The sequence below is a fragment of the Cherax quadricarinatus genome, chromosome 9 (genome assembly GCF_038502225.1).
Source record: "Cherax quadricarinatus isolate ZL_2023a chromosome 9, ASM3850222v1, whole genome shotgun sequence".
In the NCBI taxonomy this organism is placed as follows: domain Eukaryota; kingdom Metazoa; phylum Arthropoda; class Malacostraca; order Decapoda; family Parastacidae; genus Cherax; species Cherax quadricarinatus.
The window spans coordinates 9778667-9793603 of NC_091300.1; the positions used below are offsets into that span (position 1 = coordinate 9778667).

The 14937-nt window shown below is 45.1% G+C and overlaps 1 protein-coding gene across 1 annotated transcript in view; it reads left to right on the forward strand.

The window, feature by feature from the left end:
- The window catches only part of LOC128686208 (uncharacterized), a 138594-nt gene that overhangs the window by 84961 nt on the left and 38696 nt on the right, over positions 1-14937 (forward strand). The gene's annotated exons all lie outside the window — the stretch shown is intronic.

The following is a 14937-nucleotide window of genomic DNA, read 5'->3' on the forward strand; positions in this document are numbered from 1 at the left end:
ACCATCCCAACACACAATACAATCCATACCCACAGCTTCCACCCAACCCCCAACTATAGAATCCCACAGTAAGCTACCAGGTCTCCCACCCCCACAGGCCCCCCAAACCACAGTGTTGGAAAGGAAACTGAAGGTATGGTACACAAACACTGATGGAATAACAAACAAGTGGGAGGAGTGGCACGAAAGAGTCAAAGAGGCATCACCAGACATCATAGCGATCACAGAAACCAAGCTTACAGGTATGATAACAGATGCCATCTTTCCAGCGGGATACCAGATCCTGAGAAAAGACAGAAGGAACAGGGGGGGTGGAGGAGTGGCATTGCTGATCAAACACCGATGGAATTTTGATGAGCTGGAGAGAGGAGACAGCGGAGAAGAAAGTGATTACATAGCGGGAACGCTTCACTCTGGTGGTCCCAAGGTGATAATTGCAGTGATGTATAACCCACCACAGAACAGCAGAAGGCCAAGGCAAGAGTATGACGAGAGCAATAGAGCGATGGTTGACACACTGGCTGCAGTGGCGAGAAGAGCTCATGCATGCAGGGCAAAGCTCCTGATCATGGGCGACTTTAACAACAAGGAGATCGAATGGGAGAACTTGGAGCAACATGGGGGCCAAGATACATGGAGGGCTAAGATGATGGAGGTGGTACTGGAAAACTTCATGTACCAACACGTAAGGGACACTACAAGAGAGAGAGGAGAGGATGAACCAGCAAGACTGGACTTAGTATTCACCTTGAGTAGTGCAGATATTGAGGACATCACATATGAAAGACCCCTTGGGGCAAGCGATCATGTGGTTTTGAGCTTCGAATACACAGTAGAGCTACAAGTGGAGGGGGAAGCAGGAAGGCAAGGACAAATGAAACCAAACTACAGGAAAGGGGACTACACAGGAATGAGGAACTTCCTGAATGAGGTTCAGTGGGACAGAGAACTGGCAGGGAAGCCAGTTAATGAGATGATGGAATATATAGCAACAATGTGCAAGGAGGCTGAGGAGAGGTTTGTACCCAAGGGTAACAGTAATAATGAAAAAGCCAGGATGAGCCCATGGTTCACCCAAAGATGCAAGGAGGCAAAAACCAAGTGTGCTAGGGAATGGAAGAAATATAGAAGGCAAAGGACCCAGGAGAATAAGGAGAGCAGTCGTAGAGCCAGAAACGAATATGCACAGATAAGAAGGGAGGCCCAACGTCAATATGAAAACGACATAGCAGCAAAAGCCAAATCTGACCCGAAGCTGTTATACAGCCACATCAGGAAGAAAACAACCGTTAAGGACCAGGTAATCAGGCTAAGGAAGGAAGGAGGAGAGATAACAAGAAATGACCATGAAGTATGTGAGGAACTCAACAAGAGATTCAAAGAAGTGTTCACAGAGGAGACAGAAGGGGCTCCAGAAAGACGGAGAGGTGGGGTACACCACCATGTGCTGGACACAGTACACACAACCGAGGAAGAAGTGAAGAGGCTTCTGAGCTAGATACCTCAAAGGCAATGGGGCCAGATAACATCTCTCCATGGGTCCTGAGAGAGGGAGCAGAGGCACTATGTGTACCCCTAACAACAATATTCAATACATCTATCGAAACAGGCAGGTGTGCTGACAGGTGTAGGATCAGAGATGGTATGTGCACTGTCAAGTGTACTTGCAGTGGCTGAAGCAGAGATGTCAGGTGTAGGATAATTAACAGATCCAAGGCTTCCCTCGTTGCTGGGAAGAGGATTTGTTCCCTCTGTGGTCAGAGGAATTGTGTTAGAATTCCCAAAGGTAGTGTTTTGAACTCTGTCAGTCTGTGGGACCTTAGCGATGACAGAATTCCATCAGTTATTTACCCCTGAGTTAAGCTCAGTGTGGGACTTCCAGTCTTTGTCAATAGTGTCACCATCAGCTGAGCAGCTTACGTCACTTGATGCAGGCTTGCACTGGCCTTCTACAATAGCTTGTAGGTTATCTAATGATTTGAGGAGCTCATGAAGTGCTTCCCTGTGATGGATTATCTTAGCTGCAACTTTACAACACAGCCCAAGAGGGCAGTCTTGATCTTTGGACAGAAGTCCCTGAGGTAGGACTTCTGAACCTTCCTCCTGTAGCTCCAGGCTTGTATCCACATATACCACAGGATTATGGATATCCTTCAATTTTCTGAAATTTTCAACCTGGCTGCAACAAAATTCTTCTTCTGGAATGCAATCTGTGTGGCAGTAGTTGGAACAAGTAGGTTCCTTACATCTAAGAAGAATTTTGTCCCTTGTGGTATACCCACAAACACTGCAGTAACTACTGGGACAATAGCCAGATAGCGTAGATATTCTTGCTATTTTGCGATGTGAAGTTATCCCAGAGGAGGCTTGTAGGTTTGCAATGAAGTTCACAGGAGAGAGGGTGGGTGGTGGTATCGTGGGTGGGGCGGAGTATCGTGGGTGGGGGTGTTTATAGCGGGGTGGGTAGTGAGGGCGGCAAGGGCCGACCAGCTGGATTATTATTATTATAATCAAGGGGGAAGTGCTAAACCCGGAGGATTATACAGCGCCTGGGGGGGGGATGTGGAAGGCATTCAAGCTTAATTCGGGGAACTGGAGCACAGATCCAATTCCCTAAATCAAGAGCCCCTCACCAACTTCAAGGAACCTTAATTGAGGGGCCGACGAGCTGGAAGTGTTGCCTTCTCACTATCACTTAATTAACACTGTTTATGTTATCCACTTTTCCACTAAAGGAAGATATTGCACAAATCACTCTCTCTCTCTCTCTCTCTCTCTCTCTCTCTCTCTCTCTCTCTCTCTCTCTCTCTCTCTCTCTCTCTCTCTCTCTCTCTCTCTCTCTCTCACTCTCTCTTGTAGTACGTTACTAACGTATTTGATACATACGAGAAACTACCCATTAAAAAAAATATATAGAATTCTTCGCTTGTTAACGATTTTTGGTTTCCAAGTTATTTTTTTCCCCGACTCTCTTTTAAAATAGCTGTTTCAATATTTTTTTTACATCAGCGCTTGTTAGTGAAACCTGCCTCGAGTACAAATGGTTTTCTCTCTCTCATTATTTTTTTTTTAATACTGACACACTGTGAAGCTCTTTCCATTTTCTGTTACTTTACCATTGTGTAATGTAATCCATTACATTTTCCAGATACCTTAGTTGTTCTGTAAATTGTTTAATATTCTCTGGTTCTGTCTCGTTAAGTTATACAAGGGTGTAAATTATACAAGGGTGTAAATCATACAAGGGTGTAAATTATACAAGGGTGTAAATTATACAAGGGTGTAAATTATACAAGGGTGTAAATTATACAAGGGTGTAAATTATACAAGGGTGTAAGTTATACAAGGGTGTAAATCATACAAGGGTGTAAGTTATAGAAGGGTGTAAATTATACAAGGGTGTAAATTATACAAGGGTGTAAGTTATACAAGGAGTGTAAGTTATACAAAGATGTTAATTATACAAGGGTGTAAATTATACAAGGGTGCAAATTATACAAAGGTGTAAATTTAATTGTTGTACATCCCTGTGTGACAAGAGATGTGCCCACGGGCGAAACATCTCAGTAGCGTTTCTCTCTCGGCAGTTCTCTCTATCTTCGCCACTTCTCGGCTGCGCGTTGTCTCCATCTATTGTTTAATGTTGTCAACAGTCAACAGCAACTTTTCTTCCTCAGTTTTTGATCAACAATCTGTAATAGCGTCTTCAGGGCACCGCTGTCCATCTGAGTGGGTGTCTTTATTCCGACACCTGGGTGTCTTTATTCCAACACCTGGGTGTCTTTATTCCAACACCTGGGTGTCTTTATTACAACACCTGGGTGTCTTTATTACAACACCTGGGTGTCTTTATTACAACACCTGGGTGTCTTTAATACAACACCTGGGTGTCTTTATTACAACACCTGGGTGTCTTTATTACAACACCTGGGTGTCTTTATTACAACACCTGGGTGTCTTTATTACAACACCTGGGTGTCTTTATTACAACACCTGGGTGTCTTTACTCCAACACCTGGGTGTCTTTATTACAACACCTGGGTGTCTTTATTACAACACCTGGGTGTCTTTACTCCAACACCTGGGTGTCTTTATTCCAACACCTGGGTGTCTTTATTCCAACACCTGGGTGTCTTTACTCCAACACCTGGGTGTCTTTATTCCAACACCTGGGTGTCTTTATTCCAACACCTGGGTGTCTTTACTCCAACACCTGGGTGTCTTTACTCCAACACCTGGGTGTCTTTATTCCAACATCTGGGTGTCTTTATTCCAACACCTGGGTGTCTTTATTCCAACACCTGGGTGTCTTTATTCCAACACCTGGATGTCTTTACTCCAACACCTGGGTGTCTTTATTCCAACACCTGGGTGTCTTTACTCCAACATCTGGGTGTCTTTATTCCAACACCTGGGTGTCTTTATTCCAACACCTGGGTGTCTTTACTTCAACACCTGGGTGTCTTTACTCCAACACCTGGGTGTCTTTACTCCAACACCTGGGTATCTTTATTCCAACACCTGGGTGTCTTTATTCCAACACCTGGGTGTCTTTACTCCAACACCTGGGTGTCTTTATTCCAACACCTGGGTGTCTTTACTCCAACACCTGGGTGTCTTTATTCCAACACCTGGGTGTCTTTATTCCAACACCTGGGTGTCTTTACTCCAACACCTGGGTGTCTTTATTCCAACACCTGGGTGTCTTTATTCCAACACCTGGGTGTCTTTATTCCAACACCTGGGTGTCTTTATTCCAACACCTGGGTGTCTTTACTCCAACACCTGGGTGTCTTTACTCCAACACCTGGGTGTCTTTATTCCAACACCTGGGTGTCTTTATTCCAACACCTGGGTGTCTTTATTCCAACACCTGGGTGTCTTTATTCCAATACCTGGGTGTCTTTATTCCAACACCTGGGTGTCTTTATTCCAATACCTGGGTGTCTTTATTCCAACACCTGGGTGTCTTTACTCCAACACCTGGGTGTCTTTACTTCAACACCTGGGTGTCTTTATTCCAACACCTGGGTGTCTTTATTCCAACACCTGGGTGTCTTTATTCCAACACCTGGGTGTCTTTACTCCAACACCTGGGTGTCTTTATTCCAACACCTGGGTGTCTTTATTCCAACACCTGGGTGTCTTTATTCCAACACCTGGGTGTCTTTACTCCAACACCTGGGTGTCTTTACTCCAACACCTGGGTGTCTTTACTTCAACACGTGGGTGTCTTTACTCCAACACCTGGGTGTCTTTATTCCAATACCTGGGTGTCTTTATTCCAACACCTGGGTGTCTTTATTCCAACACCTGGGTGTCTTTATTCCAACACCTGGGTGTCTTTACTTCAACACCTGGGTGTCTTTATTCCAACACCTGGGTGTCTTTACTTCAACACCTGGGTGTCTTTATTCCAATACCTGGGTGTCTTTATTCCAACACCTGGGTGTCTTTATTACAACACCTGGGGTCTTTATTCCAATACCTGGGTGTCTTTATTCCAACACCTGGGTGTCTTTATTCCAACACCTGGGTGTCTTTATTCCAACACCTGGGTGTCTTTATTCCAATACCTGGGTGTCTTTATTCCAACACCTGGGTGTCTTTATTCCAACACCTGGGTGTCTTTATTCCAACACCTGGGTGTCTTTACTTCAACACCTGGGTGTCTTTATTCCAACACCTGGGTGTCTTTACTTCAACACCTGGGTGTCTTTATTCCAACACCTGGGTGTCTTTATTCCAACACCTGGGTGTCTTTATTCCAACACCTGGGTGTCTTTATTCCAACACCTGGGTGTCTTTATTCCAACACCTGGGTGTCTTTATTCCAACACCTGGGTGTCTTTATTCCAACACCTGGGCGTCTTTACTCCAACACCTGGGTGTCTTTATTCCAACACCTGGGTGTCTTTATTCCAACACCTGGGTGTCTTTATTACAACACCTGGGTGTCTTTATTACAACACCTGGGTGTCTTTATTCCAACACCTGGGTGTCTTTATTACAACACCTGGGTGTCTTTATTACAACACCTGGGTGTCTTTATTCCAACACCTGGGTGTCTTTATTCCAACACCTGGGTGTCTTTACTGCCCAAGATGAAGACAAGTGTTGTACATGGTGTCACAATAGAAGATTGCCCTGTAGTTCCCTCTATTCTGTAACTCTTTCTATTTTCCTGTAGCTCTCTCTGTTCTTCCGTAGCTTTCTCTTCTCTCCAAGATAAGAGTTTAACTCTACTACAAGTGACCTCTAGTCTACACACTCTAGATCTTCTTATTTACTCCCCACATAAACTATACATTTCTCCATTCTTTCTATTTTGCCTTTCAAATTTGATTTTCTTTGTGCTACCATCGCTTAAAGATTTTTTTCCCTCTTTCTCTTGTTTTCCGCCTCTTTCTTCTTCCCTCCTTACATTTGCATATTCATATCTGGCTTGTTTTAATATCTGGTAAGTCTCCGAGTTGGCACGCTTCCTATATTGGTTTCAGGATTGTTTTCTTTCTCATGTGTGTGTATTCACCTATATGTACTCACCTATATGTGGTTGCAGGGGTCGATTCATAGCTCCTGGCCCCGCCTCTTCACTGGTCGATACTAATTCACTCTCTCCCTGCTCCATGATATTTGTCATACCTCTTCTTAAAGCTATTTATGGAACTTGCTTCCACTACTTCACTCTCCAGATTATTCCAGTTCCTGACAACTCTAAGACTAAAGAAATACTTCCTAACATCCCTATGACTCATCTGGGTTTTCAGTTTCCAATTGTGTCCCCTTGTTTCTGTATCCCATCTCTGAAACATTCGATCCTTGTCCACCTTGTCAATGCCTCTTAGTATTTTATACGTTGTTATCATGTCCCCTCTATCCCTCCTATCCTCTAGTGTCATCAATTTGAGTTCCCTTAACCTCTCCTCATAAGACATACTCCTCAGTTCCGGGACTAATCGTGTTGCAAATTTTTGCACTTTCTCCAATTTCGTGACGTGTTTGACTAAGTGAGGGTTCCATACTGGCGCTGCATATTCCAGTATAGGCCTTACGTACACTGTGTACAATGTCCTGAATGACTCCTTAATTAGATGTCTAAACACCAATCTCAGGTTTGCCAATCTGTGCCTCAGGGGACATGTTCGTTATAATGCTTACCCCAAGATCCTTTTCTTTAACCAACTAGCTGTTGATTTCCTAACCTGTACTCCGTCTGCGGTCTTCTGTGTCCTTCCCCAATCTTCATAACCTTACACTTACTGGGGTTAAACTCCAGGAGCTATTTGTCTGACCATACTTGTAGTTTGTCCAGATCCCCTTGTAATCTTAACTGATCCTCGCCCACTTGTATTCTCCTCATCAGTTTCACATCATCAGCGAACAGTGACACTTCTGAATCTATTCCTTCCACCATGTCATTCACGTATACAAGAAACAGCACCGGGCCTAGGACTGAACCTTGTGGAACCCCACTCGACACATTCGCCCACTCCGACACTTCAGCACGTACCAACACACGTTGTTTCCTTCCTGTCAGGTATTCCCTGATCCATTTCAGTACTTTCCCCGTTATTCCTGCCTGCTCCTCTAATTTTTGCACCAGTCTCTTGTGTCAAAAGCCTTCTTGCAATCTAAAAAGTTGCAATCTACCCATCCCTCTCTCTCCTGTCTTACTTCTGTTACCTTATCGTAGAACTCAAGTAAATTTGTGACACAGGATTTTCCATCTCTGAAGCCGTGCTGACTGTCATGTATGAGCCCAATCTTTTCAATGTGTTCCACTACTTTTCTCCTGATAATCTTTTCCATGACTTTACATACTATACAAGTCAGTGACACTGGTCTGTAATTTAATGCTGCCTGTCTGTCCCCTTTCTTAAAAATTGGAACTACATGTGCTGTCTTCCACGCCTCAGGCAACTGCCCAGTTTCGATAGATTTACTGAAGATTGCTGCTAATGGCACACACAGTTTCTCTGCTCCCTCTCTCAGTATCCATAGAAATATGTTATCTGGGTCCACTGCCTTTGAGGTATCGAGTTCGTCTAGCAGTTTCTTCACCTCTACCTTGGTTATGTGTATTGTGCCCAGCGCCTGCTGGTGCACCCTACCTCCACAGTTTGCTGGAAGCATTCCTGACTCTATTGTGAATACTTTTCTAAATCTTTTGTTTAGTTCATCACATACTTCTTGGTCACTCTTCGTCAGCTTCCCTCCTTCTTTCCTCAGTCTGATTACCTGGTCCTTGACTGTTGTTTTTCTCCTAATGTGACTGTATAACAACTTTGGTTCAGATTTGGCTTTTATTGATATGTCGATCTCGTATTGCCTCTGGGCCTCTCTCCTTATCCTGGCATATTCGTTTCTGGTTCTTCTGCTCAGCTCCTTGTTTTCTTGAGTCCTTTGCCTTCTATACCTTTTCCATGCTCTAGCACACTTGGCTTTGGCCTCTTTACACCTCCAATTAAACCATGGGCTCACTCTGGTCTTACCATTTTTTCTGTTGCCCTTTGGTATGAACCTTTCCTCTGCCTCCCTGCACTTAGTGGTTACTATTTCCATAATTTCATTTACTGTCTTTCCATCTAGTTCTCTTTCCCACTGCACTTCATGCAGGAAACTTCTCATTCCTATGTAGTCCCCTTTTTGGAAGTTTGGTTTCTCTCTTTGTTCTCGTGCTGCTGCATTCTCCACTTTTAACTCGACAAGATATTCAAAACTCAGGACATCATGATCACTAGCGCCAAGGGGTCTTTCGTGGGTGATATCCCTTATGTCTGAACTATTCAAGGTGAATACGAGATCCAGCCTTGCTGCAACATCCTCTCCTCTCTCTCTGGTTGTATCCCTAACATGTTGATGCATGAAGTACTCCAATACAGTCTCCAACATCTTAGTCCTCCATGTTTCTGGTCCCCCATGTGGCTCTAGGTTTTCCCAGTCAATCTCTTTATGATTGAAATCCTCCATTATAAGCAATTTTGTCCTACCCATATGAGCCCTCCTGGCCAATTCAGCTAGTGTATCCACCATTGCCCTATTGTGCACATCATACTCTTCTCTTGTTCTCCTGCTGTTAAGTGGTGGGTTATACATCACTGCTATCATCACCTTTGGACCACCAGTCTGAAGTGTTCCTACATGAAGTCGTCTGTTTCCCTTCTTTCCATTCCTCCCATCTCCTCAAAACTCCACTGATTTTTTTATGAGCAATGCTACTCCTCCCCCTCCTCTGTTCTCTCTGTCTTTTCTCATAATCTGATATCCAGGTGGAAAAATTGCATCTGTTATCATCCCTGTAAGTTTTGTCTCTGTTAGTGCTATGAAGTCAGGTGATGCATTAATGATGCGTTCTTGCCACTCTTCACTCCTATTTGTTATTCCATCTGCATTGGTGTACCATACCTTTAGCTTCCTTTCCATTACTGTATTTTGGGAGATGGAAGAGGAAGGTACAGGCTGGGAGGGTGGGAGGCAGGACACAATATTATGGGAGGCTGCTGTGATTGTGGAATTAGTGCTTGGGGGGGCGTAGCTATGGAGTGAGGTTCGTTTCTGTTTATTGTGTTTGGTTGATATGTGGTGGCAGGGGTTGAGAGGTTTCTGTAAGCATTTGTGTTTGATGTTCCCCCAAAGGCTGAGTTTTCCTGTCTGTCGTTGCCTGTCCTGTCTCTCTTTCCTTCCACTGGTTCTGTCTTGCTCTCATTTTCAGTTGTTCCCTTTCCTTTTGTGTTCTGTCTCGATTTAGGAACACTTTTTGATAATCTGGAGAGTCCTTTAACAGTGGTTTCTGTTGTAGTATCCTGTTCCTTACCACATCTGTCTTGAATGTCAATCTGATTGGTCGAATTTTTTTCCCTCGAATACCCCCAAGTCTGTGAAAATTTTCTACCTGAGACATGTCCCTCTCTCCTGTTACTGCAATGATGTTCTTAATCTCTGTTTTCTCTCAATGCTTTCTTTCATCATATGTCTGCCCTTCAGCCTCCTGAAGCCCATGAATAATTATTGACCTCTCCTTCTCCTCTTCCCATTTCTTTTCCCTCTGTATCTCTGAATCTGATTTAAACATCTCCTTTGCTGTTTCCCTAATCATCTCCCAGACACCATGATGGCCTGATATTACTGCTGCAAAAGAATTCTTAGATCCATCCCCTCCTTCAGTCCCCTCGCTACCTGCTGATGTTTCCATTTCAGTCATCTTGCTCCTTTCGGACCTCATCTTTAGATCCTGCTTCAGCACTTCCATTTCTTCCTCCAATCTCTGTATCTTTGCCTCAGCTACTACAGCTCGTGATTCCCACTTCGTGCTCTCTGCAGATATTTGCTCGAGCATGTTATTGCAAAGCTCGTTTAACCTTTTTTCCCATTGTTGTTCCATTTTGTTCTTGAGCCTTTCTACCCATTCTTCCTTTTCCGACCAGCCATCATCAGTTCCCTTGCCTTTACGTCCTCCCTTTTGAGAGCCCATTTTGTTTTTATCCTGTTGGGATGTTCCAGCTGCTTCAGCTTATCGTAAAAATGTGTGTGTGTGGTGGGGGATTTATGAGCTAATGTGTTATGTTAGGTTTGCGTGTGTGCGTGTGCGTGTACTCACCTAGTTCACCTAGTTGAGGTTGCGGGGGTCGAGTCCGAGCTCCTGGCCCCGCCTCTTCACTGATCGCTACTAGGTCACTCTCCCTGAGCCGTGAGCTTTATCATACCTCTGCTTAAAGCTATGTATGGATCCTGCCTCCACTACATCGCTTCCCAAACTATTCCACTTACTGACTACTCTGTGGCTGAAGAAATACTTCCTAACATCCCTGTGATTCATCTGTGTCTTCAGCTTCCAACTGTGTCCCCTTGTTACTGTGTCCAATCTCTGGAACATCCTGTCTTTGTCCACCTTGTCAATTCCTCTCAGTATTTTGTATGTCGTTATCATGTCCCCCCTATCTCTCCTGTCCTGTGTGCGTGTGTGTGTGTGTGTGTGTGTGTGTGTGTGTGTGTGTGTGTGTGTGTGTGTGTGTGTGTATATGTGTGTGTATGTATATGTGTGTGTGTGTGTGTGTGTGTGTGTGTGTGTGTGTGTGTGTGTGTGTGTGTGTGTGTGTGTGTGTGTGTGTGTGTGTATGTGTATGTGTATATGTGTATGTGTATGTATGTATCTCTGTGTGTGTGTATGTGTATGTGTATGTGTATGTGTATGTGTATGTGTGTGTGTGTATGGGTGTGTATGTGTGTGCGCATGTGCGTGCTACTCTTTTGAAGATTATAAATTTTTTCACAATCAATTCCTTATTAATATACACTAGTATATACTATATAATATTTACTGTGTACACTTGTGTTTGTGTGTGTGTGTGTTTACTAGCTTGTCGTACTTTGAAAAAGACGGCGGGGGGTCACGTTAACACTATTGTTGTTGTTCTTGGTTCACCGGTACTCTCCCGGCCCGGATCTTTGTTGTTCTTGGTTCACCGGTACTCTCCCGGCCCGGATCTTTGTTGTTCTTGGTTCACCGGTACTCTCCCGGCCCGGATCTTTGTTGTTCTTGGTTCACCGGTACTCTCCCGGCCCGGATCTCTGTTGTTCTTGGTTCACCGGTACTCTCCCGGCCCGGATCTTTGTTCTTGGTTCACTGGTACTCTCCCGGCCCGGATCTTTGTTGTTCTTGGTTCACCGGTACTCTCCCGGCCCGGATCTTTGTTGTTATTGGTTCACTGGTACTCTCCCGGCCCGGATCTTTGTTGTTCTTGGTTCACCGGTACTCTCCCGGCCCGGATCTTTGTTGTTCTTGGTTCACCGGTACTCTCCCGGCCCGGATCTTTGTTGTTCTTGGTTCACCGGTACTCTCCCGGCCCGGATCTTTGTTGTTCTTGGTTCACCGGTACTCTCCCGGCCCGGATCTTTGTTGTTCTTGGTTCACCGGTACTCTCCCGGCCCGGATCTTTGTTGTTCTTGGTTCACCGGTACTCTCCCGGCCCGGATCTTTGTTGTTCTTGGTTCACCGGTACTCTCCCGGCCCGGATCTTTGTTCTTGGTTCACTGGTACTCTCCCGGCCCGGATCTTTGTTGTTCTTGGTTCACCGGTACTCTCGCGGCCCGGATCTTTGTTGTTATTGGTTCACTGGTACTCTCCCGGCCCGGATCTTTGTTGTTCTTGGTTCACCGGTACTCTCCCGGCCCGGATCTTTGTTGTTCTTGGTTCACCGGTACTCTCCCGGCCCGGATCTTTGTTGTTCTTGGTTCACCGGTACTCTCCCGGCCCGGATCTTTGTTGTTCTTGGTTCACCGGTACTCTCGCGGCCCGGATCTTTGTTGTTCTTGGTTCACCGGTACTCTCCCGGCCCGGATCTTTGTTGTTCTTGGTTCACCGGTACTCTCCCGGCCCGGATCTTTGTTGTTCTTGGTTCACCGGTACTCTCCCGGCCCGGATCTTTGTTGTTCTTGGTTCACCGGTACTCTCCCGGCCCGGATCTTTGTTGTTATTGGTTCACTGGTACTCTCCCGGCCCGGATCTTTGTTGTTCTTGGTTCACCGGTACTCTCGCGGCCCGGATCTTTGTTGTTATTGGTTCACTGGTACTCTCCCGGCCCGGATCTTTGTTGTTCTTGGTTCACCGGTACTCTCGCGGCCCGGATCTTTGTTGTTATTGGTTCACTGGTACTCTCCCGGCCCGGATCTTTGTTGTTCTTGGTTCACCGGTACTCTCGCGGCCCGGATCTTTGTTGTTATTGGTTCACTGGTACTCTCCCGGCCCGGATCTTTGTTGTTCTTGGTTCACCGGTACTCTCCCGGCCCGGATCTTTGTTGTTCTTGGTTCACCGGTACTCTCCCGGCCCGGATCTTTGTTGTTCTTGGTTCACCGGTACTCTCCCGGCCCGGATCTTTGTTGTTCTTGGTTCACCGGTACTCTCCCGGTCCGGATCTTTGTTGTTGTTGGTTCACCGGTACTCTCCCGGCCCGGATCTTTGTTGTTCTTGGTTCACCGGTACTCTCGCAGCCCGGATCTTTGTTGTTCTTGGTTCACTGGTGCTCTCCCGGTCCGAATATTTGTTGTTGTTGGTTCACCGGTACTCTCCCGGCCCGGATCTTTGTTGTTCTTGGTTCACCGGTACTCTCCCGGCCCGGATCTTTGTTGTTCTTGGTTCACTGGTACTCTCCCTGCCCGGATCTTTGTTGTTCTTGGTTCACCGGTACTCTCCCGGACCGGAGCTTTGTTGTTCTTGGTTCACCGGTACTCTCCCGGCCAGGATCTTTGTTGTTCTTTTTTCAGCGGTACTCTCCCGGCCCGGATCTTTGTTGTTCTTGGTTCACCGGTACTCTCCCGGCCCGGATCTTTGTTGTTCTTGGTTCACCGGTACTCTCCCGGCCCGGATCTTTGTTGTTCTTGGTTCACCGGTACTCTCCCGGCCCGGATCTTTGTTGTTCTTGGTTCACCGGTACTCTCCCGGCCCGGATCTTTGTTGTTCTTGGTTCACCGGTACTCTCGCGGCCCGGATCTTTGTTGTTCTTGGTTCACCGGTACTCTCGCGGCCCGGATCTTTGTTGTTCTTGGTTCACCGGTACTCTCGCGGCCCGGATCTTTGCACACTAGGCTACATTACTTTTTTGAAGATTATAGGATTATTTCTTACTCAATTCCTTATTAATATATACTAATATTTATAATAATAATTACTGGTGCACACGTGTGTTTGTATGTACGTACTTGTTTACTAGCTTGTCGCTGTCGGGGGGGGGGGTCACTAGGCTACACTACTCTTCTGAAGATATTTAGATAATTTACTAAATATTATCAGGGTTACCACTATCTATCTCCTGGCACTGAAAGCTAGAGAGAGAGTGATGGTATAGCATACAACCAGCAGGGCGAGACACTGACACTTGAGACACTAACCAAAATTAACCACACATAGCCAAGTGATGTCGTCTGCACAACAATGAAGGTTCCTGCTGGTGGCTGCTATCAACTCCTTCACTTTTGTAATTCCTTCAGGAACTTGATCATGCATTCAAGTTTTTATTTTATTTTTATTTTAAGACTTGGTATTCACTCTTCTTTCTTTAGTACGGTATTATGGTCATAACAAAACTGATGATATTAACCACATTCACAACGCCAACAGCTGGGGATTGACTAATTTTTTCTTACTTTCAATATTTACTTAATCACTCGTTTATGACCTTATCACTACACTGCTGTTATAACCAACCAATATCTGTATTTATTAATATTTCAGATCACACCGTTAACCCAATTAACTGTTTGGTTATTTTGTGTCAACACTGCGGCCAGCAGCCTGATCAGCTGACTGCTACCCTCCCTCACTCACCATTCATTCAAATTTAAATTGTAAAATTCTTGATCTTATCACATTATTCTCACTCTTGAAAGCTGTTACACTCTTGTAGGTATGTTCACTGATTCACTCACGTACGATGACCGCTAATAATATCTTAGGACAGCCACTAGAACGCTAAATCCTGGGAGCACTATTTAGCGATACTGCTTCACGTGTGTGTGTGTGTGTGTGTGTGTGTGTGTGTGTGTGTGTGTGTGTGTGTGTGTGTGTGTGTGTGTGTGTGTGTGTGTGTGTGTGTGTGCTCACCTAGTTGAGGTTGCAGGGGTCGAGTCCTAGCTCCTGTGTGTGTGTGTGTGTGTGCGCGCGCGTACGCGCGCCCATTTCGCCTAACTTCTCAATCAGTTCTACACATTTATGTCTCAAGATTTCTTTTAGCTAATCAGAAGCTCATTAACAAGGTAATTTGCTGTTCTTATTTTTTGTTTCATCCAATCAGGTCTCTTCTATCTGACAGTTACTCGTCTGAACCAACCACAACGCTTGCATCAAATAAATTTGTTGTTGACATTCTTATTTTAACCAATCAGAATTCATATACCCCAAAAAAAAAATCTGCCGTTTACATTTTTGTTTCATCCAATCA